The 25,065-nt window shown below is 36.7% G+C and overlaps 1 protein-coding gene across 8 annotated transcripts in view; it reads left to right on the top strand.

Annotated features, from left to right (window-relative positions):
• Positions 1–25,065, top strand: part of FARS2 (phenylalanyl-tRNA synthetase 2, mitochondrial) — a 230,754-nt gene that overhangs the window by 7,402 nt on the left and 198,287 nt on the right. Inside the window, exon 1 of one of the 8 annotated variants that reach the window (XM_064425650.1) lies at positions 24,524–24,672. The exons of the other annotated variants lie outside the window; for them this stretch is intronic. The gene's annotated coding sequence lies outside the window, so the exon portion shown is untranslated. Of the gene's footprint in view, positions 1–24,523; positions 24,673–25,065 lie in introns of those variants that run through there. 8 annotated transcript variants of the gene reach the window in all.

The raw sequence follows: 25,065 nt of genomic DNA, 5'->3' as shown, positions 1-25,065 counted from the left end.
AGATGTGTAACAATAATGAGAGAGAAAGAGGTAGAAGATAATAATCTTCTGAAGAAGAAATTCAGATGGACAACTTTTATCATCTTGATATTGGAGTATGTCCAGATCCTTGAATATAATCTCTTTGAAATCTGCCTAACTACCTAGGCAATAAGTTGCTGTTCAGTGTGCGAAGAGGTGGCAAATAAAGTTCTCCTCATTTTACATGCCAGTTTTATTGATGTGAGATGGGATGGGATGGGATGGGATGGGATGGGATGGGATGGGATGGGATGGGATGGGATGGGATGGGATGCTCTGGTGAATGGAGAATGAACTCAGGGAGTTATGGAGGGGCAATAGTTAGGACTTTACAAACCCCACCATTAACCTTCCAGTCTCTTCCCTATGTGACCCCGTGGCAGCATCAGCGAAAGGCAGTGTGTGTCAGTGGCTCCTAATCAGGTTTGTCTCTTCCCTCCAACTGGGAATGAGTGTTGATTTAGATGGAGATGCAGACTTATGAAGTGGAGCTGCCAACTTTCCTATAGGAATGGGTTTACAGTCTGCTGAAAGGTGGGAAAGAGGAATGGGGAAAGAAATAGTTTGAAATACTGTTCTAGGAATATTAGTGAGAGTTCATCCGTCTGGAAACTTAAATTATCTCCTTGTTCTACAGTTTCTGTGATTAACTTTTTCAGGTATGTTTTGTAGCCTAGTATTGGTTTAGACCAAGGTCAGGTTGTGGGGATTTTTGGTGTTGTTGCTGTTGTTTTATTTTGTTTGTTTGCATGTTTGTTTTAACCTGGTGGTACACATGCTTTGTTTCCTTTAATTCATTTTTATGCACTCGATTTTAATTATTGTTTAACTTTTTCCTTTTTTGGAAATGATTCCTGGTGAAGTAGATGTGCTGCATCTAATAAGGAGAAAACAGATAAACAGAGCAAATTATCAAGTCCTCACACAGATTTAATAGTACTTTTTTAGTGTGGTGTATGTAGGATTTCAAAATTGATTTGACATTCGAAAAAGTTTTCAAGACCTTGACTGAGAGTGTTCTTATTTTTGAGAGAATTTGCATAATTTAAAAAATTGCTTTCTTACTTATTTTTGACTATGAATATAGCTTTTTTTTAACATTTGTTTTAACGTTGATTTTATTATAATAATTGCTTACAGTGTGAAAATTGCATAGTGCATTATGCCAGCTCATCCCGTGGGAAGGCAGTATTGTAAAATGGAGAGATATGGTGTTGTATGTGTAAAATTATCACGTATTGAAGAGGTAATTAAATATTGGCTCTATATAGGTTTGTTGAACTTAGAATAGCTGCTTGCTTTTTTATGTTGGCACACTACCTTTGTCAAGTTTTATAAAAGAATGTTGTTCTAAACAGATAGATGTGGCTTGATAGAGGTTAACTTTTTCTGTTTCCCTTCTGTCTCTCCTCCTCCCTGCAGAGGTTGTGGTTCTTATTCCACCATCCACTTCCACTTGCTATGTATCTTATTTTTATACTGCCATTGTATTGCTGTTCTGTTGTGGTAGGTTATATTCTTAATATAGTATTCATTCTACAAACAGAAGCTCTGCTGGATAGACTTGAACTGAGTAAGTGGGAGCACCACATTTATTCTAGTTACTTTGTCAGACTTCCTGAGTTGTTGTTTAAAGGATTCATTTTTTAATAAACTAAATTTAAGAGATATTGCAGGTTCTACCAAATACTATTTTGTCACCTGATATTAGGAGTTCATTTGACCCCAGTGTCCCCTGGGGTCTCAGTCCTGACCCTGAGTGGCAGACCCTGCCTGGCCTGTGTGGAACACAATCTTTCAGCATGTGGCAAATTGCAGTTCTGCAGATGGTTTTAAAGAAAACAAACCAAAACAATTATTATGTTTTAATTTTGATTCTCTCAGTATGTAACAGATGTGGCATTAACTGAAGATTGTTTTGTCATATGTGACCTTGAGCTATAATAACATCTTATTCTTCATTAATAATAAAAACTTGATTCTTTCATGTTGTTATTTTCTTTACTTCCCTAACTTTCATATCTTCTTTCACCTAGTCAATGTGTATGTCTTGGCTCAGAATGCAGGATGAGAGGATGTTGCCTTTGGTGTCTAAAGACTGAAAGGAGAAATACTTCTGTGTATAGTCTTACATATATGTATATATATATATATGCATGCACTTCAGTGCCATAGTCTGAGATGTGCATTCTGAGTTCTGTCTGAAGTTTTCTTTCACTGAGGCTTGTTCTGGGGGGAAGTGCAACTTGCAAACATCTGGTGTCACAGAAGGGTTCTCTGACATAATTAAAATATGTGGCTTTCTCATGGCTTTTCAAATAAATATTTTCTTGTGTTCTTTGAGCTGGGCTTTGTCTAGAGTAAGTATGTCAACATTAGCAAGCCTTACAGAGATGTTGCCCAGGAACATTACAGATGTTAAAACACGAAGCTGCTTGGGAGCCCATTATCCTAAGGAGCTGTGAGCCATGGACTCAAGTATTTCCTATTTTCTAGCATCAATGACAAGGAAAGAAGTTAGCAATACTAGTCTTGTTGTTTTTCATGTGATACTTTAAAGCCTTTTTTTTTAAATCTGGTGATAGCGGGACCTCATGGAGACACAATTTAAATCTGTTTTAAGTCATGTTTGCCTTGCTTTGCTTGCTGCAGAATATTTTGGAACTAGTTCTTCTTTAACAAGTTATTGGATATGTCAGCACCTCTAAAATGCTGTAAAGGCAGTCATGTTCAGATGTAATCAAATACAGTGTTACAAGGTAGGTTTGCCTGAATACATATGAATCAATCCTAGCTCTAAAATTTTAACAAAACCATAGTACAGTTGGATCAGGAAATTATAACAGGATTGAGCAAATGCATTTTCAAATTTGACTTATATTTATTTGAATAGGCAGAACTTTAATTTGAGGGGACTTATGTTTATCATGAATATTTATCAGCAGCATTGTTTATAATTCAGTGTCAGTTGTTGCAATTGAAGTATTTGTAAGTAAAATACTACTTTTTTACTCTTAGGCTTTAAACATAGTTAATATATTTATTTAGCTGTAGTTACAGAAGGTGTTTCATAATAGAAGTAGAATTTTTGCAAATCAGGTTTTCTGTTTTTTAGTAACCCATATACATTCATAACTGTAGAATATGCAAGGTAAAATTTTTAAGTTGGTTGATGGAGGTTAGCTAGATAGTTAATTCTTGAGTGCCTTCTTGGGTACACTTCTTAAAATAGCAAAATAAGTCTTTCATCTTGCAGCTCAGCAGTGTATTGGAAGACTGAGGAGGCAGTACACAGGCTTGAGAGTCATGTGGGATTTAGAAGAGGTACATTATCCATTCACCTGTGGTAAATTTTAGTGCTGGAATCAAGGAAATAACAGCAAAGTAGTTAAAAAATAAATATGCAAATAGAGTAAATAAGTTTGCTAAAGAGACCAGGGTAAAGGAAAGCAAACTGAAAATATTTAGCAGTGCAATCTTACTTCTTTTTTGTTTTACCTTCTGAAATTCATATTGCTGTGATTGCATAAATATCTATTGAGACAGATACTGTGATTGTGTGAGACTTGCTGGCAGAGCTGACTGCACTGTTTTCAAATTCTGCTGTTCAGGAGAGTCCAGCATTTTGTGTAGGTTAAATGGGTTGGAATAAACTGTGTTGTTTAGAAAGTGATGTGGTTGAGTTGTTTTGGTTTTTTTTCCTTTTACAACATGCAAGTCAATACTGCACTCTGTGTAGACTAGCTGCTTTTCCCTATACTTTTTTTTTTATGCTTTACTCATGTTTGCAGCCCATATGATTTGGTATCACATGCAAATGATGATACAAAGTTTCTAAACAAATTTTGTTTGCTGTAACATAGAATATATTTTCAATTCTAGCTTAAGACTTTGGGTTAATGGTTCTTGAGAGATGAAGGGGTCTTCTGCTTCTAGACCACAGTAACAGTAAGGGAACACAACAGCCTAAGTCACTAGCACATAAATGGGAGAATAAAAAAAATCTGGTTGTTGATTACTGTTTCACTCACTCAATAGAAAAGAGCTTCAGTGATAAGAAATTGTACAAAAACAGTAAAGGTTTTCACATTATGTAAGAAAAAGTGTTGCAGCAAGTAGAATTTACTTCTTAGTAGGTCCCCTTTAACATTTCAAACGCAGTGGGCTCTTACTAAGGAGAGTGAGCTGATAGCAGTGTTTTAAATTATAAGAAAGTATCTCTTTTTCTCTCAAGAGCAGTATTAGCACGTAGGTAAATTTATAGGACTCAGTTTTTACTCATTGCACCTTGAACTATAAGTCTGTTATCCTGTAACAGGCAACGGCTGAGTTTAAGAACCATCTTTTACATGTCTGGACCCAGTAAAAAAGCTGTGCTAACATTGTTTTTAATTGGATGCCTAAAAGTGGCTCTGCAGAAAACTTCCCTGTCAAAGAGAAACAGGAGAAAGATGGTGGGGATTTCAGTCATAATTTTCTGACATCACTCTCTTTACATCTCTTTCATCTCACAAAGTGGTTGAGAGAGAAGGGGCAAGCCTACTGTGAGATCGTTTCACATTCTCATTCAAGATTTTAAGGCTCCATGAGAGATGATTTTGCCTTGCATGGGAATAAAATCCTGCATCTCTGACTCCCTTCTCATGAAGTTCCCAGTGGCACAGCAGAGTTGTCCATGGCTTCTGAGTAGGTAAAGTGAAGGAGACCTGAGTTGTGGTAATAAAAGTTGTAGTAGCACCATTCCCTTCCCATTGGTATTAGTGTGTTTCTCCAACATGAATTAGAAGGAGCTGATGATTAAAAAAAAGCCTTTTCCAACAGGAAATATGTGAAATCTGTCTTAGAATACAAAAGATGTGAGTGGACAACTAGGCAGTGCTGCATAAATAAATGTTATTGGAACTATGTCAAAACACCATTTTTCATTTAAGCTTGTGTCCTGGTATAGATGGAATATGAAGTTTCAGTCATAGACAGTATTCCTCCTGTTGAAAGCTGACAACTTCAGTTTTCATTTAACTGACTGTTGATTCTTGAACAGGAAAGATTCTTTTTTAAAATTTAATTTCCTGTGTGATACTCATTGCATTTGAGACATCATGCAGTGGCTATTAAAAGTGATGCATATATTAAATTCCCAAATAAAGGTTTTAGAGGAACTCCTGCCCAGCTCTGTTTTAAATAAATTAGAGCCTTTAGGCTGATCTGAAAGGACATTTGCTGAAACCATGGCTACAAAGCACCTGGACAGCACTGGGGGGTGAGTTTTGAGATGATAAAATTAAATTATCGTTTTTAATACAAATATTTAGTGAAAAAGAGAATGTGAAAAAACATTGTTAATAAGAATTGAAGCAAAGGTTAGTCAGATAGGTTTTATAAATGTTATGTCCAGTTTACTGAAGTTGTTTGGCAGTTGTGACATTGCATTGCAGATGTAACTAGAAATAGATATTTGATCTGGGCACTGATTCTTTTTTTTTTTTTTTGTCTTAAAATGACATTAATTGTTTTTTCTGTTAATCTTAGAAAGCCTTATAAATTTTGTGCCCTGTTTCCAGTACATTGGACTAACATTTTACGTGCTCAGGTATGGCAATATATTGTTGCAGGGGTGAACAGTGGGACACATAAATAAATTTATAATGAATGTGTATGAGAAAGAGACAGTTGAAATATTTTAAAGCTGTTGATGTAACAGTAATATTAGTAGTCAGTTTTCCTCCCAAACCTGGAGGAGCCTCTAATCCATCTTCATGTAAAAGTTTACTTAATTTTATGCACTGTAGTCAACTGTCAAATAATTAACTTAAAATTCAGATCTGAGGGGAAATACAAAATCACTAAATCTGTAGACTCATATGGAGTCCTCTTCACTTTCACACTGTTGGAGTGCTTTTTGATAAAGAAGAAAGAGGATGGAATAGCAGCTAGATGTCTGGAACTGATCCACAGTTCATTGAATTAAATTGAAATTTTTTTCATTAACTTTGATCATCCTTGGATTGAACTGGTATGCATATGATTTAATTAGTAGCAAGCTCAGAAAATGCTGGGATGTTGGCTTTCCTAGTTCCTTACCTACTGAGATGGTAATTACATAAACCAATATATTTGTGTGTCTATGATATGGCAAGTGCAGAAGTACCCACCATTGACTTTCCTAGTGATGGACCTCCATTTAAAAGAGACATTTTATGCTAAACCTCTTTTTCTTCATTTCTTTCTAATAATAAGATCCAATCTGCCCATCTTTCATTCATTACACATAAAACAGATCTGTCTCCATGTCGTTGAAAATATTTGTGTTCTGGAAAAGGGAGCAAATTGTAGTTTTATTCTATGTCTAATTTTGAAATACATTAATTCCTTCTCTCCCCCACATATTATATTTAACATTAAGGGTTAAAAATGCAATTTTGGTAGGTTCTCTTTGCCTCAGAGCAATGAGGTTCTCTAATAGCAAATGTTTAAATATCCAATAGAATATGTTTCTATCATGGATCACATTGACAGTATCTCTATTAATGCTGTCATTGAATTTTTTTTTTCTAATCATGTAAAACAGTGCCACTTCAAGCTGGGATACCTTTAAATTCATGCAAGTTTGAGAAGCAACCAGAGAAAATTCCACTGCTAAGGGCAGGTTTGTAGGCAAAGCTGTTGGACATTCATAGTTCAGAATGGCTAAATTCCTTATCTGAAGCATTGAAGTTTTTTTATCCTGAACCAGATTTCTATCACCTTATTCCTTCCTGTATTGTTCTTTTTTAGGTGGAGTTAAGGTCCTTCTTGGGGCAAGAGAGGGGACATGGTGGGAGCTGGCTGTGGGTGTTGACACTGGAGATTCCATGTAGGTGTGCCCTGCTTGCTTTGGCAGACCCTGATGTGAGTCTGAATTGGAGCTGAACTTTTGGATTTACAATCCAGAAGTTTATGAAATCTACCAGGCTTATGGATTAGTGGCATAAATAGGAATAGTTGGTATAAAAATCAAGGGAGAAAGGCTTATAAGCTAACACAACACTTTCTCAATTTAGCAGTTGTGTAACTAGCCATAAATCTGTTGCTTTGGTTTGCTTATACTTTTGGTAGTTTGCACCCAGTTTGTAGCACAATAAATAAGAATTCTCTAAGGTGTCAGTTACATACCTGTCAATGAAAACTAATCTGAAACATTAGGTCTGTGTCAAAAATTATTAAAAGGAACCTTGATTATTTTTTCTCAAGGGCATTTAAGAGTTACTGAAGCAGCATTAAATATTATACCAACAAAATGCTGAGGTTTTAGATGGTATTTTCACTACTGCTTTACAGGAAAATATTTTGTAGCAATTGCAACATAACACAGAACATAGGCAGATCCTTTTGTGGTAGACATTGCCTTCTCAAATAAGCATGACATCTGCTTAGGTCATGCTGATGTGTTATTGTTTATCATCTACAGTGATTTTCGAGTGTATTATAAAATTATTTGTGTGCTTGAGGGAGTGATCCATACAACAGAAAAGGAATTAAGTAGGTGATCTAAGTATTTATTTGTTTTATGTGTTTCTGGCTGCTGATTGATGAGCTTATATTGCTACTTCTGCATTTGCAATTGAGAAGGGATGTTGGCAGACAAATGTTTTTTCTCATTTGCCTTTGCTTCACTAAAAAATTATTAACTCCTTTTAGAAGGAGAGCAATATTTTTAAGGTACAAATTTGAGAAACAGGTGAATAAAATGTATACACAGTCTACTTATTTGATGTCAGAATTAAAAGTAGAAAAATACTGTTTAATGTATTACTTAATGCATTGTGAAGCAAGATATCCTGTCTTGCTTGTTATATATTTTGAGACAGCATAGTTAAAAAAATCAAGATATTATTGTACAAGTTGGGAAAACTTTTCTTACTCTGTCACAAACCTTCTGTTTGATGACTGCCACAAGAATTTCTAGGATATAATTGAAAAGCAGTTGTCTGACCTCTACTGATTAGGAGTTGGGATTTGGTTTTTTATGCTTGAATATGTCAGTTCATCAACTTCTCTTGCTCTGAAATAGCATATTGTTTCTGTGTGTTTTTCTGTGTGTGTTGTTTTCTGTTTCTACTGTTTCAAAAAAAACCAGTCATCTTTGCTGTCATACCTCCCAACACTTTTGAAAAAGCACACCCTTAAAAAGCAATGACTCTGTCTTCTGCCCAGGATCACCCATATTGAAATGTGCAGTTTGTGTTGCACAGCCCCATGTGCACGTATGGTTTGACTCTTACAAAGTCTCTCCAGCAATCCCTGCTCATCTATAGTGAAATGCAGTGGCAGCTTGTTTCAGATTTCTGGTTGTTAATCAATCTGTTCACACTTAAATGTGTTGCAGCCTGGTGAAAGCAGGGACTATCCTGGATGAATGATATGAGAGAAGTGAAGTGGATGCATGTGTCATCTGCCCCCAGAGTGGCAGATTGCTTTAGCAATGACCTTTATCAGTGAGAACAGACTAAAGTTGCATCATTTTTGAGAACCAGAGTGCTACTTCCACTTAAGCTGTTGCTGGGTGTGATGTTTTGCCATCACTTTTTGAAGACACTGTTAGGTTAAGTTTAATACTTTTCTTAAAAAATTCCATATTTTAAGCATAAAGGCCTAAGGAAATTATGTCTCCAAGACATATTTGTGCATCTGCTGTCAGCCCTCTTTTTTCCACTTCAGTTAAATTTCACACAGAATGTCTGGGTCACTAGAGACAGCAAGGTACAGGTGGTGTGTGAGAATAAAGGGCTTTGTGAAGGAGATAAGCCCTATAAACTCCATAGCCAAAGGAGAGGTAACAGGATGAATTTGTCCCTTACCACTGAAACTGCAAACTAACTTTGCCTCCAAACACAGAGGAAATAAACTTTTTCTAGTTCTGCTGCTTGCAAAAGAAAGCTTACTGTAAACCTGAGAATGAATTATGTTCTATTGGCTGACACATCTTACAGAAGAGGAAAATAGAATAGTGCTGTCTGAAATATTTTAAAAAAGAACTGAGAACGAATGCTTTAAGAGAAAACATTGCATATGTTGTCTTCTAGAAGAATAGTGTGTCTGCAGGAGAGAGCTTGAGATAAATGATGCTGTTTTTCACAGTCTCTGAGACGATTAGCAAATATTGGAACATAATAGAAGTTATAATCAATTTTAAATGTAAACTGTTAGATTGCTGCCGAGGGAGGAGGCTGCTTAGACAAAAAACCTTACAGTAACACATCTACTTCTTTAAAGCTGTCAGCATGTTGCCATCATCTGGAAAAGTATACACAAGTGGTCATCATAAACCTATCAACTTGTCTGCGTTAATTAACATCTCCATTTGTGATACATAGCATCTGAAATTAAATATTTTAATATTAAAAATCTCCCAATTTTATGGTATAACACCCTCCTTTCCACAACTAAATTCTGAATTACAAATATTTTAGATGTTTGGAATGAAAATCCATAACTGTGAAAAGTAATTAAAAAAAAAAGCTCAAAATCAGTTAGTATTTCACTTTTGTAGTGTTGGTAGCCAGATGCAAAAATAACAGGAAAGGTAGGACATTTACAGTGCATCATGTACTACAGGTCAGGCATAGACAAAGCAGATAGAAGTAAATAGTAAGTGCAGTTTCTGAGACTTGAAAAGTGGATATATAAGTGTGAGATTTCTTTTCTAAAGACTTGTGAACCTTTAATCTTTCCCACGTTCTGCACATATAGTATCTGTCAATTTTTCCTTTTTGAAGACATCAGTTAGGACAACTCTATGTCTGCTTTTGTGTGTTAGCAAACAGCTGTTTTTTGTGGATCCTCTCTATATGAGGAACTCGTGGTGGAGAGAGCACTAAATCCAAATGAGCCATAATTAGGTTGCCCAGAGAAGTTGTTGAAACTCTTGCTGGAGACTTTCAAACCCAGCTGGGGAAGTCCTTGAGTCACCTTCTTTGGACAGGGTTTTGAACTAGGCCTCCTCCAGTGGTCTCTTTGAACCAAAACTATTCTATGATCCTGTAGTTCTGTGAAGTACAGAAGTAAAGTTTGTATTCATTTCTAAAGGAGATTGATCTGGGGCGTATCTTCAAAAGTCCCTAAGCTTGGTTCTGGGACTTTCCCTCTCTTACTGTCATTAGACTTTGCTTTCCTTGTGGGAGTTTTGTCCACAGTATTTGCTGTGAGAAGTTAGAAAATGGGAGATAGACCTTCACCATAACTGATGCTTTAATTCTCTGCTGGACTTGTAACTGAGATTTTAGGGAAGGTTGTGCATGTTGTGACTGTCTTTGATGAGCAAGAGAATTCTAGTTTTTACGCCACTGAGTTCTTTGTATCAGGATCATATTATCCTGGAGCTCATACTTCTTTCTGCGATTACTAAGTTGGAATTTCTGAACCAAAAGAGAGGGCTTATCCATCCTGAAAGCAAGGTTTAGCACAAACTCTTTTCCTTGTATAGTTCATTTGTTCAGCCCTGCAATTTTGCGAGGGTGTTTAAAATTTCATTTTTCTAATCTTCCATTAGTACTGATAAAGCTGCTCCTTTGTGGTAATTGTCATCAGTGAGAGGTGAGCAGTAGTTAATTACCCAGTTTGAGAATTTGGTGTCTGCTTTTCCCATTCCAGGGGAGATTACTGCAATTCCAAAATATGGTGAAGAAATGCAGCTCTCGCTGTATTTTCTGTATGTGTCAAAGAGTTTCTGAGCTGTGGAAATATTCCAGTCTATGCTTCAGCAATAAGTAGAGTGGGCCATCTGATGGAAGTTTGATTGCTTGAGCATTACAGTACATGGAAAAATGCTCTGTGCAACTTGAAGTGGTTTGACAGAATAGGATATATTATTTTGCAGTCCACATTTTCCATGTGCACACCTGCAGAAAACAGGCAAACACACAGCCTCCCCACCCCACCACTGCAGCCAAACCATCTGCCTTTTGGAGTTCCTGCCTCAGGTGTGCAGGGTGAAGCCAGAATCTGCACTTAAGTGACCTTGCTCTGTTCCTGAAAGTATTCAAAGTACTTTGATTTTAAAAAGAATGCTTGTGATTTCATATAGAATTGTTTTCCATTCCTTGAAACATGAGGTGCTGTATAAAAAATTAAATAAAAAGCTAGTAGAGTTTTTTGAGGCAAAGCATATATAGGTAATTTATTTACATTGTGAAATTATGTCTTACTATACATCACTCTTAAAATGTGGTATCACTGGAACCAAAGATATGCACCTGTCAAACTGTACCCATTCAGAGCATCACTGATGATACTATTTAAAGATGTCATCATCAGATGTGAATACAGAATTTTTAGCAAACTGTTGTTATATTTCCTTGTAATACTTGCTATTAGAGGTTCCCTTCTGATGACACATCTAGCACCTTCTCATATTTACAATCTTAAATTGATTTGCATTTTACCCTTACAGCAAGACAGAGCATAAACAGAGCGAGATGTGAAGCAGCATTTCTGTAGAAAGTTTTTAGTGGTAAATTTTGAGAGTCCTCTGGTGATCCCAAAATAAATTCCTGGATACAAATATACTACAGCCTGGGGGATGAATGTGCACCAGGCACTGATGACTGCTGTGTAACACAAGTAGCCTTGTGTCTTACAGTCATCATAATCCCTTCTTATATAAGATAATAAATAAACATAAGTACTTTTAGAAAGCTGATTCTTGAATATTCACGGCTAAAGGGTCTTGGCTGACCAAGGGTCTGCTGTTTCTTGCAACAAGAGAGCTTTCTGCCATTGCTTAGTAGTAACAGAGTGTCTTACATCTGGCATGAAAAACCTGAAAACCTCCCTTTATTGCCTTCTCTACATACTACAGGAAAAGATGGTTTTGGGTTCTCTTTATAATTTCACTTTCTTTTTACTAGTTGCAAGAAAAAAATGCTCTATTTATTTTGTCAATGAAACGCCAAGTGCTCCAAGATGAGATTACCTCAACAGAGGAATGCACAATCTTTACTACAACAAACAGCTTTACCCTGATGACTTATTTGCTGAAAATAATTGAGGATGTCTAGGTAGCTGAAAACTCTCATCTACTGTGCAACAAGAGCATCTGGTTTGGTTTATGCATTTGTTTGCTTTGCTCACAGAAGTTTCTTGATTTTCCAAGCCAGCCAGGAAAACCAGCAGAATTATTTAAGCAAAACTCCCCCTAGCATACTACAATAAGGCCAAATAATTAGATTCACACTCTTAGAGTAGATACACAGCTCAAAAGCAAAGCCAAACACCCTTGATTCAGTTGACACAATAATATGACAGAGAAGAGGCTGTTTCACTTGACTGATAGCAGGCTGGTTGGATTTTGCCAGCATTAGGAATGATGTCCTGGAAAAACTCTGATGTTCCTGAGTTAGAGTAGGAACTGAAGTTATCTGGTGCCCGCATCAGCAAAGATTTCATGCGTTTAATTTGTTCTTTCAGTGTGGCTAAAATAGTTCCACTTTGTTAGGAAGGAATCTTTTTAAGCGGGTAGGTATCATACTTTCAAAGCCATTTTTTCCTAACTACCTGTATTTGTCAGTAGAAAGAAGCCAAGATGAGTTTATTATAAAGATACGATGGTACATGGCAAAACTGGGATTTTATATGTACTGTGTTGTTGATTACCCATTGATTGCTCTGTTTATATGAAATTAAGACCATTTTATGACTACTGGCCCTTTAGGCTCTGATTCAGATACTTAAATTGAAATGGATCTGTCTGCTGCTTGTACTTCTATAAATTACCAGTTATAAGTTATGTAATAAATAATATATGTTTCCAGAAGTGTCATTTTTATGGGTGGGCAAGTTAGCAAGTTTTATTTTTGGTGGCCATTACTCAGTCTGATAACCTGGGTGGAGAGGCAAGGGAAGAAAAACTCTGCTTTTACAATGTAGTGAGGAGATACCAAATAATTCTGGATGTGTTCAAGAGAAAAATATCAGTTAAAGCTGGAACAATTTAAGGTCACATGTGTGATAAAGTTTCATGTCGAAGAGGAGTCATAAAAGATCAAAAGCTGAACCTGCTTCAACTGAGACAAATATAACTGTTTGTTCCTAGGGAGATTTTTGAGCCTAAATTCTACAATCCTGAAATATTTTCAAGTCTGGGTAGAGTACTCCTTACTAAGTAGCCAATTTTAAATGAAAATTATGAAACTTAGTGGGGTTTTGTTGTGTCTTTTTTGTTTGTTTGTGTGTTTGTTTTTAATGCAGGCTTTTAGCAAAGTGAAAGGTTTTCAAAGATTAAAGTTTAGGAACATATCTCGTTAGATGATTTCTTCTTTTAATTTATTTTAAAATATATTTCAGTGTTGTGCATGCTAGAGGCAGGATGCTCTCCTCTGGGAGATCCCCAGAAGACCATTATAAAAAGGATATGAAATGGTGTCAGTGGAGTGATACCTCTTACAGGCATGCTTTTTTTCTTATCACAATGAGAAGAGTTTAATGCTTGATAAAATGAGAAGATATGTTGTATCTTAAAGAATTTATTTTGTACCATTGTCAGAGATGTCAGGAGAAGGCTGTACCACCAGCTGCCTCTCTTCATTCCTGTAGCATGGGCAAAATGTGTCTGCCATGGCAATGGACCTTACTCGTATTGAAACAGAGGTGTTTTAAATATAAGATGCAGTCAACAGAAGGAGGGAATAGAAGGAATATTTTGCTGCTAACTTTGAATGATTAACATTATAAAAGCTTTAAATTTTATCCTGGCTAATTTTTATAACAGAAATTAAAACATAAGAATTTCTGTTTTGCATTCAAATTTTCAGTGATTCAGACTTTGCTACAAGTGTTTCATGAAAATACTTGTTTAAAAAACCCAAACCAGCTGTTTTAGTTGGACTAGGAAGGGAATGTCATGTGGCAAATGCTACAGTTAAAATGCTTGAAAGTTTGTTTTCTTTGGTGGAGAGCTTTGTTTGTTTGGATTTAAGCTGAGCCTTCTGTTTGGTTTTGTATCAGAGAATTCCTGCTCTTATTATTTCAAAAAGCGTGGGCCAGTTCACAGGTAAACAAAATTGTGTTGGTGGGTTTTTATTACTTAACTGTGTGCTCATGCTAAGACAGGGAGTACAAAGCAGCAGAAATCATGTGCATGGTTATACTGTAGTGTTGCCTTCTGTGATTCAGCTGGAAGAGCCAGCTGGTACTTGGTCTATAGGAACCAGTGCAGTACCTGCTGGCTTTGTTTTGGTGAGGTGCTGTTTGGGAGTTTTAAAAAATCTGTTGTGGGAGCTATGAAGAAACTCTGACTCCATGTGTACAGACATTTACAGAACACTGGCCTGTGTGGATACTTGCTTGCTCACATCTTGTGATTTCTGTCTCCTCAGATTTGCTTTTTGTTGTGTTCTTCTTTCCTTTCATACACATTTGTATGTGCATATTTTAAGTTTAATTCTGTCATATTTTTGTCATATGAAAGTCAAAATTTAATGCAAAAACATTTATGCGAAACATTTGCAAAGATGGTAGTAGCTGTATACAGGCTGTGTACAGTGGCCTGTCCTGTTCTGGATAATTTTGTGTAAATCCAGACTTATATTGCTTATATGAAGATGGTAGAATTGACGATATTAAACAGACCACGGTATTTTCCAGTTGTGTATGTCTTCTATGAAAAATAAATACACCATTTTGTGAAAAGTCCAGCTTGGAAGTGTCTCAGTTTTAACAAGTTCAGATTTCTGTTCCATACTCCTACGCCTTCATTACATAAGCAGTGGTTGGAGTTGGTAAAGGTTAGTGCTAAAGAAGAGGCATTTTCCTTTCAAACTCATGAAGGCAGATCCATCTGCCTGCTTTAGTCTTCTCTTCCATGCCATTTCTTTTTGTAACAGTACGTCAGAAGACCTGAGCATTTCTCATTTTACCTCCAGCCATGTCTGACCTCCTTTCTCAGTCCACACTTGGAATCAGCAGAATGGTTACTCTTTGCCATTTGTGGTGGACAGTAGAGGAGGTAAACTGATCTTGTACCATGGTACTTGAAGTTCTTTTTGAATGGAGATACTTTTTGCTGCTGTTACCTCCAGAGGAGTGTTAACTTTTCAGACTTTGAAGTGCCTCTCATGCAGGGTTTTGCTATCAGTCCATTCAGTTGGGCAGAAATATCTTTCTAAAGACATTTTGAAAGCAGTGGTAATTGCAGAGTTTTTGCTTGTTTAAAAGAAGTTATTGGAGCTTTCTGTTTTCATGAGTTCTTACAGCTCCTGACTTGCTCCATGCTTCCAAGGGTCATCTGAAAGCATTATTGTGTTCTCAGCAAATAGTTGTTAAGCTATGTAAGACCCAAATAAATATTTTAAACAAACAGGTCTGCTGAAAACGTGCCAAAGGAATTATATTCCTTTGTATTTTTTTTAGTAAGGGTTATTTATTAGGGTGAGCAGATGGGTACTATTCATTTTTGGCATTCATTGATAAGCCTGCTACCTCTCCAGGTGGCACTACAAAAATGATAACACTGTGGCACTGCTCCCATTTTATTTTTATTTCTCTCAAGCTAGTTAGTCACCTGTCTCTGTTCTCCTCATTTAGAGCCATCTGCTGGATTTTTTGTTTCTCTTTTTTTGATTGTTCTCTATTCAAAAGTCACCAAGGGATCTCCAATAGGGGCTGATGAAAAGTCTTTGTTTGCTTGCTGAGTATTGGACTCACGGATATCTTCTTTTTGTCATCTTCTCTAGCCAGCTTGCAAGTTTTATTTTCCTCAGCCTGTCCTTATGAAGTAATCCATACAACACTGACTTATTAGTGGACTGTTTTACCACTTTGGTGATTAATATAGGGGGCTCTCTTAACTTCTTTTTCTGCTGAAATATGAAAAGAATGAAGAACTATTGAGAATCTGTCCTCTGTTGCATTTCTTGTCATGAGAGAACACAAGAACATAAATCTGGTACACAGGAGTTGGACTCAATGGTCCTGATGAGTCCCTTCCAACTCAGCAGGCTCTATGATTCGAAGTTATTAAAAGACAAACTTTATCTACATAAAACTACATTTAAAAAAGTTTAATCAAGAGTTTATTTCCTTTCTGAAGAGGCAAGATAGGCAAGGTGCTGTTAAAATAGGAAACATTTTATTGTGAGTATGGGAGGTTGTCTAGACTGTTTGGACCTAACTGTGTGGGACTAACCCACACCTATCATCAGCATGCATTTGAAACATATCACCTGACTGGATTTGAAAATGGATGAACAAAAGCCCGTACTTGACTCCACATGAAACATCTGTGGCTGAAGGGCCAGGTCACAGTTTCACAGCTCTGCCTCCCTGTGCTTTCCTACTCTTCTTTCCTTGCAACTTTCCTACTCATCTTCCTTGCAACTTCCCTACTCATCTTCCTTGCAACTTCATCCTTGCTTCCAAGAGAGCTCAGCTTACCCATCCCTTTGGAGAACCAGTACTATACTATTGGACTGTGTTATCAGGTTTGTAGTTGTGGTCACGAACTTTATTGTCTGATATGATATTAAAACTGATCCAGTTCTTCCACCTGGAAGAAAGGTGAACACACATGAACATACACTTAAACCTTAAATGTGTGAGCACATATAGTGTGTGGCCACAGATATAGGAAAAGCTGAGAAATCTGATCATCTTTAACTCAGAATTATTTGTTACTTGCTAGTTATTAAGATTATTGTATTATGTTTCTCTTAAAGTTAAATTGCACTGATATAGTAATATATATACTATATGTTATACAGTATATAGATTTGAGTTTCAGTTCCAATTTGGCTTTCTTGAATATTTTTACTAGAAAACAATAGAAATGTTTTTCCTTGCAGACATCTGGGATGCCTTCTTCTTTTCCCCTCCAGGCATTGTGCTGCAAGCACATCCTTTTACAGCTCTTGATCTCAGCTGAATTTTATATTGAATATTGAATTTTATATTGAATGTTGAATACTACCAAATCGTTCTCTTGACGTGCCTGTACTCTTTCTCCTCCTCCTATTAGTTGTCATGTAGTTTGTTCTGTGTAGGTGCTGAGAGTTTCTCTTGCCACCAGCCATTTAATTAAGGAAATCCTCGAACACCCCATTATCCTCATTATGGTTACTGCACTCTTTCATTACCTATCCTTATATCCATTCTTGCTCTCCTGTGTTTAAAAATAGCCATTGTCACTCATATAGAAAGAACAGAGATAAATGACAGATGACAGATTTGAGGAGCTAAAGAGTTATGTTCTACATATGAGTTTCTTTGTTGGTGGTGGTGGTGTGAAGTTTTATAGTTTATTTTTTCTAAGTGGTAGTTCAATATCCATTCTGGTTTATCCTGGTAATAGATTATAGTAATCTGTTCAATCAGCAAGGATTTGAGGTCCCTGAGAACAGATGTAATCCACAGGGATAAAGCTACTGCACAAAAAAGAGTGAAATATATAATATTTACATAATATTACATTTTTACAGAGTATTACTTGGTTTTTGCAACTTTTCTGCATCCCAGTTTGCCTCTGGGGAATTGCATGTTTTATCCAGGCTTTGAACTGTTGGTAATGGAACTTTTCCTCTACATTATTATTCTGGTTGATTACTTTGCATTTCTGTAATACTGAGCTTTAAACTACAGTAAACAGACTAAAGTGATGATAGCAGTAGTTTGTCATTTGGGATGGAGAGCCATGTCAACATAGTTGAATTTAGTTTGACCTCAGTGATTCCCCTCCCCACTTTAAAAGTCAGTCCAAAAGATACTCTCTTTATGTTTTCAGGAAGAATTTCTATACAGAAGGGAATTATCCCAGGTATGTGGATTTTAGCACTCATGATCTGGCCCAGTGAACAGAGTATTCCACTAGTGTCAGCCAGATTTGCTTGAGGGAGAACTTATATATGTTTTCATCACTGGAGTCTGTATTGTTTTTATTTCAGTGTAGGTCACCCACCACAATTTTGAAGTATGAGATGCAAAGTTTTGGAGCCACTTTCTGTGGCTCTCTACTAACCTCTGAACTGAGTCCTGGATGTTTTGGGTAATGAACAATTTGGTTTTAATGCAAAAAACCTCTAAATGAATGTGACAGCATTCATGAGGACCTCGTGTCTTTCTTCTCATTTAATTTCTCACAATTCATTCTCTGTTCCAATTTTAGAGAAACCTGCCTGGTGGTTATAAAAAGGCCATCTTTTGGAAGAAGTTCAAAAGTGTAAACCCCAAAGTAATCCCTGGTAACAAGTACATCCCTTCCACTTTAAATCATAATACAAATGTACCATCAGCTAAAGCAAGGTGTATATAATGAATTATTTGTTGGAATCAGGGTAACATATGTAGCTGATTACACTGAGACACTCCTACATTTCTTTATTTAATAATGTAGAAATAAAATGTTTCAAGAGAGTAATAAAACAATATAGTCAAAGTGGAGGTATTGACCCAAATGCTTTGTGACTGCACATTTTTAATAGGTTTTGTGACAAAACTTGCTCCTGTCCTTGTTTGAGGCAAAGGAGCCCATCAAGTTGAGGAAAATTCAAAAGAGAGAGATTATCAGTTCTAGATTTCCCCCGGTGATGTTGCATATCTTTATTTATGTATAAAGTGTTCTCCTTTACTGCAGATCTTCTACTTTGTGCTTTTTAAAGCATCCTACTGTCAGTTAGACCAGTGCAGCAGCTACATGAGGCTCCTGACCCACAGGTCAATGCTCTGTCTCACAAAGAACTCAGATACCCTCATCTAATGAAGAACTTGTGGTGGAGGGGGGATTGCATTCTAGCATGGGAAATCTTTGCATAAGACTCATGTCTTTTTGAAAAGGAAAGATGAAAACATTCAATAAATAAACAAATATATAAATAAACAACTACTAAATATTTTAGAACTTCACCCTGCTTGGGAATTCACCTTAAAGAAGGTCATTTAGAAATGAGGTAAGTAGAGGGAAAATACATGTAAACCTTCAGCTCTACAGGTCCTTAAAATACATGTTTTTCTCCTCCTTGTTGTTTTTAATATGAAATAACAAAGTTCAACTGTTACTTATGTGAAAGTAGGAGGGAGCTTTATATTATCTAGATTGACAGAATGAGTGGGATGATCAGAGGATTTAATCTATTCTTTCCAGTAACTTCTGTCAAGGGTAGGGCATAACTTGCAGAGATGTGTTCAGTCTGTATGTAAATACTTCAGCTTGTGGAATCATGTCACATGTGCTTCCAGGTAATTTTACAGAAAAAGAGAGATTGGAAAGTAGTGTGTTGGGACTCATCCCCATACTGGCCAGCAATTGTTGGTGTCAGTATTTGGCACCAGTCTGACTGTCACTATCAGTTCATCACCTTACTATAAAACTTTCATACCCTCTCTCTGTGAGTTCCCACAGGCAGTTTTTCACAACGCTGACTCCTTTTCTTTTAATTCTGTACAGCTGGTTGAAGCCTACCTGTCCCGTGCACAACCACCTTACCCTTACTGCTCCTAGAACACACCTAACAAACTCCAACTCTCCTCTCAATCTGCTAACCCACTCTTTTATAACACCCATTCTTGTTGGACATAGCTGTGATCTGTTCAGGGCATGGCTGTTCCTACTCTTTGGTAATTAGTAAGGCTGCAACTCCTCAGGGGCGAGTTTGCTTTCAGCACTATCCCTATTCTCCTACAGTCCATCCTCCCACAATAGTGCTCCTTAGTTAACTAGAGAAAAGCATAAATGAGCAACAGCTTGTAATAATATATATATATATATATATATATATATATATATATATAAAATTTGTAAGAGTGTGTGCATGCACATGTATACACATCTGTAAATAGCACAGACATGAATGATTACAAGATGCAGCAAATATGTTACTGGCTTCTGGACAGTATCTGTTCAAAATCAAGGCCTGTTGATAGACAGGAGAAAAATTCCATTTCAGCCCTGTCTTCTACCCCAACTTTACCCAAATATTTTCTTTTCCAGATGTGTCCCTTTCCACAGGGAGTGGTGTGCAGGTGTGCTTTGGGTTTTTCTTGCCCTCTTTTGTCACAGATGTTGAAAGGGATCAGAGTGTTCTCATGTACTCAAACCAAGATTACAAACCATATATGCTTAATTTGAAAGAAACAAACATAATTTAATAGTGTTTCCTATTGTCAGAGCTTGGTCTTTTATTCATGTATGGTAAAGCAAATAAAATGATACACTGACAGTTTCAAAACATGATTTCTTTTTCTGTGTGTCTATAAACAAAGTGGTTTGTTTGTGGCTGTATTTGCCAGCCACCATTTTTGTTCTACGCTTGGAAAATTACAAATTTACATTTCTAAGCTTATTTCATAAGGAAAGTGTGTTTATGTAATGAAAGTTTGGTTTCTGCTCTCATCTCCTGTTCCAGAAGTTGGAGGTGTTAAGTACAATGCCCAGTGATATGAGATGCTCTATAAAAATGTGATAATTAAGGAACAGGCATGGATGGAGAGCTCTGCTTTATTTTTTGACTTTATTTTCAGGAATGGGAGGAGGGCCTTTAGAGCTGAGGAGTTTTCCTATATATGCCTCACTAAAATAGTCTCAAATAACAGGAAGAGACAAACTTAGTTTTACATGTCTGTTTTCTAATAATTTTTGGGGTTTTAGGTTTGACCAGAAAAAACACCTGTGATGAAGAAAATGTGATTTTTTTTTTCTCGTCCAAATATCCCAAACAAGTAACCTTCCTTCCCCAAGTGTGAAAAAACAAATCAAGAACAAAATTCTGCTGAGTTTCTTTCTCTCCTGTCCTTTTAAATCTCTACAATTATTCCAATTTGTGGTTGTGCATTATCACTGTTTATTCCTTCTAAAACTTTACAGGCTCTTTGAAGTAATGAGTATGAGTTTAGGGGTCACATGCATAGCCACTTAAACCTGTGCATTATGATGGGAGAAATTTCTATTAAACTTTATGGTGTGTAGATGAAGGCTTGTAAGATTTTCAATTAACCTGGAGGATTAAAGCCTTACATCTATTGTTCCTGCTTTGTGAGAGGTGAAGAAATGGTAACCTGTTCATTAGATATGGGTAGTATATAAGCAGGAAAATAATTCTGTTTTCTCACTACTTTGGGAATGAAATTACTAGTTACCTGTGAGGTTTTGATAGGTGCCAAAATAAAGGAAAGAACAATACTTAGCCAGGGCCACATGAAGGATACTGGAATGAATAAATATCATGACACTGGAAAATAGATGTACCAAAATAATATTTATTCTGGTTGACCATGCATGTGATATATTAACACGTTAATCTGAGGCAAAAACCCAGAAGGATTAAAAATTTGGGTGCTATGGGATGACAGGGCAAGAAGAGCCCTGTGGTTTTGTTCTGGAAGCTTCTCCAGGAGGTGATTTAGAGGCGATGCCACAAATTAAAAAAAATCTTCTCATCAATTGGTAGAAGAAAAACATTGGTTCTTCAGGACACTCAGTGTTTTGCTCCAATCTGCTAAAGCCATTAAGGAGATATTTAAAGTACTGCAAAGGTCTTGAACAGTATAAATACTTTGCTGGGTTGGTGTCAGGTCACACAGCAACTCAGGTAGGGAACTAGAGGCTAGAGGAAGATTAGAGGATTGAAAAATATTTATTGTAAATAAATGATGAAAGGCTGTGGCCAGAGATGGTAAAATGTTTATAAAGAGTAGAAAGATGTGGTTATGTAGGAAAACGTCTTTGCTCATTCCTGTGCCTGTGTATGAGTTTCTTGTACTGGGAGAGAAGAAAATAGAATATAAAGCATAACTCAATTTGATTAAAAAGTTGAAAAGAAATTATGACGTGAGAACAGTGTGTCATTGATGCTATTTTTTAAAAATAGGTATAATGCTCTAGGGAAAAAGAATATGAAAACCAAACAGAGTTAAATAGGGCATTGAACATGTGTAGTAAATATATAAGGGAGATGGAGTGGGTTAGAAAGAAGGTAAACCAGAAACTGTTTTATATTACTCTATGAATTCTAAAAGGAGGAAGTGAAGACTTTTTCTCATTTTCAAATGGTGTTTTCTCTGTCTCTGCCTATTTGCACCTCACTGTGCTGTCTGATAACACCCTCTAGATGGTGATGGGGGATTCCAGCATGGTGAATTTCTCCTGACTCCATGACTTAGAATAGATATCTGGTGTGGGTTTGGGTTTGTGGTTTTGGTTTTTTTTAATATATATATAAAGTTATTTTTGATGAAGTGTTGGCATAATTGTAGGTGGTGTTTGAGCCAGTGTAGATTTAAACACTTAGATGATAAAATCAAAGACAGTCATGAAGAAAATGGCCTGTTACCCTTTACTTAAAACACTGCATGGATACTGGAGCCTTTATTTCATAAGGAGTTATGAGCATACAGCAGAACATTTCCAGGGAACACATTTCTGGTAGGGATTATGTAAGTTTTGATTTGTCTTTTCTTTGGGTTGCATGCCTCTTTCTCAATAGCAGGACACTTTCAGAGCTCTGCAGTTTCCTTTTCTTAGCACAACTAAGAGCCACTACTTGAGCTCTCTGGTAAAGTGAAAAAAATGAAGTTCTTACACCAGAGAGCGCTAGGATTTCTTTGATTTGCAAATAGTTGCAGCTGCCCTGTTTGGAAAAACTAAACAACCCATCACCCCCACATACCTGCTATGAAAAATAGATTGACATTTAAAGAGTATTTTTTAGCTTGTCATATGTAAGAATGGAAGTCAGCATGTTACTGTTTGTTTGGGATTTTTTTCCCTTTTCTTTTTGAAAACAGAAATCTTGATTTATTTTTAAAAATACTGAAAGAAGTTGAGTAGTCATCCTTCCTCTTCAAAATACCGAGATATTTTGAAACATTCTGCTGGACACAAAACATATGGCATTATCTCTTTAATTTTTTTTTTGTTTGGTTTTTTTTTTTTTTTTTTTTTTTTTTGTTTTTTTGTTTTTTTGTGGCAGAAACATGTTGCTTTGATTTGCAGAGTATGTTAAAGATGGTATTGTTGCTCAGGCTTAATATTAACCATGCTTTAGAGGAAATCCAACAAAAACAGATGGAAACCTGATTATTTCATTATTATTCCAGTGTTTTTGTGATGCTATGATCCCTTTATCATCTCTGTGGCCCTTCCCTGGGCTTCACTGGGAAGCCCAAAGCTGGACACAGCAATCCAGGTGTGGCCTTACTGGTACAGAGCAGAGGGAAGGATCAGCTCCCTTGGCCTGCTGGAAGTGGTTTTCCTGATGCACCTCAGGATGCTCTAGGCCTTTCTTTGTGTGACTGGCTCACAGTCAGCTTGTTACCCATTTGGACCATCAGCTCTTTTCCTGCAAAGCTGCTGCCCTGCTAGCCAGACCCCAGCATATACCAGTGCTTGAGGTAAATCCTCCCCAGGAGCAGGGTTTTGCTCTTCTCTTTGTTGAACTTGCTGATGTTCCTGTTGGCCCATTTTCTCAGCCTGTCGTGGTGCCTCTGAACGGTGCCACATTCATCTGGTTTATCAGCAATGCTTCCCAGTTTTGTGTCATCTGTAAGTTTCTACTTGGTCACAAATGGAGCTGTTAAAATAGTACTGGACCCCGTATGACCCCTGGGGCACACTGCTGCTCACCAGCCTCTAGGTGGACTGTTTGCAGCTGATAACAATCTCCCAAGGCTGACAGTGCAGCCCCTGTCCAGTCCACCTCACTGACCACCACTCGCTGCCCGCTTACCACCTTGTCACTTTCTTTATGAATACATAAAGGGAGACGCTGCCAAAAGCCCTGCTAAAGTCAGGACCAACCTGTGTCCACGTCTCTCATCTCCCAAGACAGAAATCTCTTTATGGAAGGCTAACAGGGGTATCAGACATGATTTCCCCTTTATAAATTCAGGCTGAAGTCTCCTAATCACCCTCACGTGCTTTGGAAGTTATTTCCAAGATAGTTACTCCGACACCTTCTCAGGGATTGAGGTGAGCCTGACTGGCTTGTAGTTCCCCAGATCCTCCTTCTTGAACACAAGACTGACATGTTTTCTCCCATCTCTGTTTTCAGCTAAACTTACTTAGAGATACCTTTACAGTGCAGTTTCCATTTTATGATGTGCCTTGCTTGTTATTTTTATAAAGATACTTAATTTAGGCGCTGCAAATAAAATAAATTTTTTTTTGCTGATTTTAACTTTACTATATATTGATCAAATGTCCATTTTAGGGCTTGAAGCAGCTCTAAATATAAATAAGGCCATATGCTAAAAGTAGTGTACTATATCTTGTTAATTTTTTTCCTCACTTCCACTTCATTAGCTGAAACCAGCCCAGGTTAATTGAGACTGGGAACTCTATTCCAGACTACCATCTTTAGAGAGTAATCAGTTTTCCTGAGAGAATCACTTGAAGATTGTTAGGGAGGACCCTTGCAAAGGCCTTCCTTTGATGCACGCCAGAAATCATTTATGTGAGCTAGCAGCTCCCTACTCCCCATCAGTATGAAACTTAGCAACCTTTATTCTGGTCATGGGAGGGGGAGCTTGAAGATTGCTGTGAGCAAACCAGGATATCAGTCAAGCTGAATTGATTAAATCAAAATTAAAAAAGAATTCTTTAAAGGAATAGAGCAGCTTTTGTGCATTATGTGTTATTTTCCTTGAAAATGCTTGGTTTTCACCACCTGGAAAAAAAGTTAAATTAGTTGCTTGGTAAGTAATGTTAGTCCTTTATGCTAAAGTAAACTTTTTTTTTTTTTTACTTTTAAGCAATTATACAGTCTAACACAATATAGCTGGTTTCTTAATATTTACACATTCTAATTTTATAAGAATGATTGATGTATTTCCTGCTTACTAGCTAATAATTAATTTTAATTTGCAACATTTTGATGGAAATTTAAATTCAATTAAAAATACAGAAACCAAGCAGTATACACTTTCCCTCAAAACCATAATTCACATGGAAAACTAGCAAATAGGCTAAACAAAGGCTTTATTTTTATTGAACGAAGCAGAATGTTTCTGGATACTGTGTTCTTCTAGTTTATAGTTAATGAATATGATCTTGAGCAGGTAAGGTACAGGTGGTTTCAGTCTTACAAG

This window comes from Passer domesticus, chromosome 1 (assembly GCF_036417665.1).
Source record: "Passer domesticus isolate bPasDom1 chromosome 1, bPasDom1.hap1, whole genome shotgun sequence".
Lineage (NCBI taxonomy): Eukaryota > Metazoa > Chordata > Aves > Passeriformes > Passeridae > Passer > Passer domesticus.
Note: the sequence above shows the minus strand (reverse complement) of the source record. Positions and strands in the feature narration are given on the sequence as shown.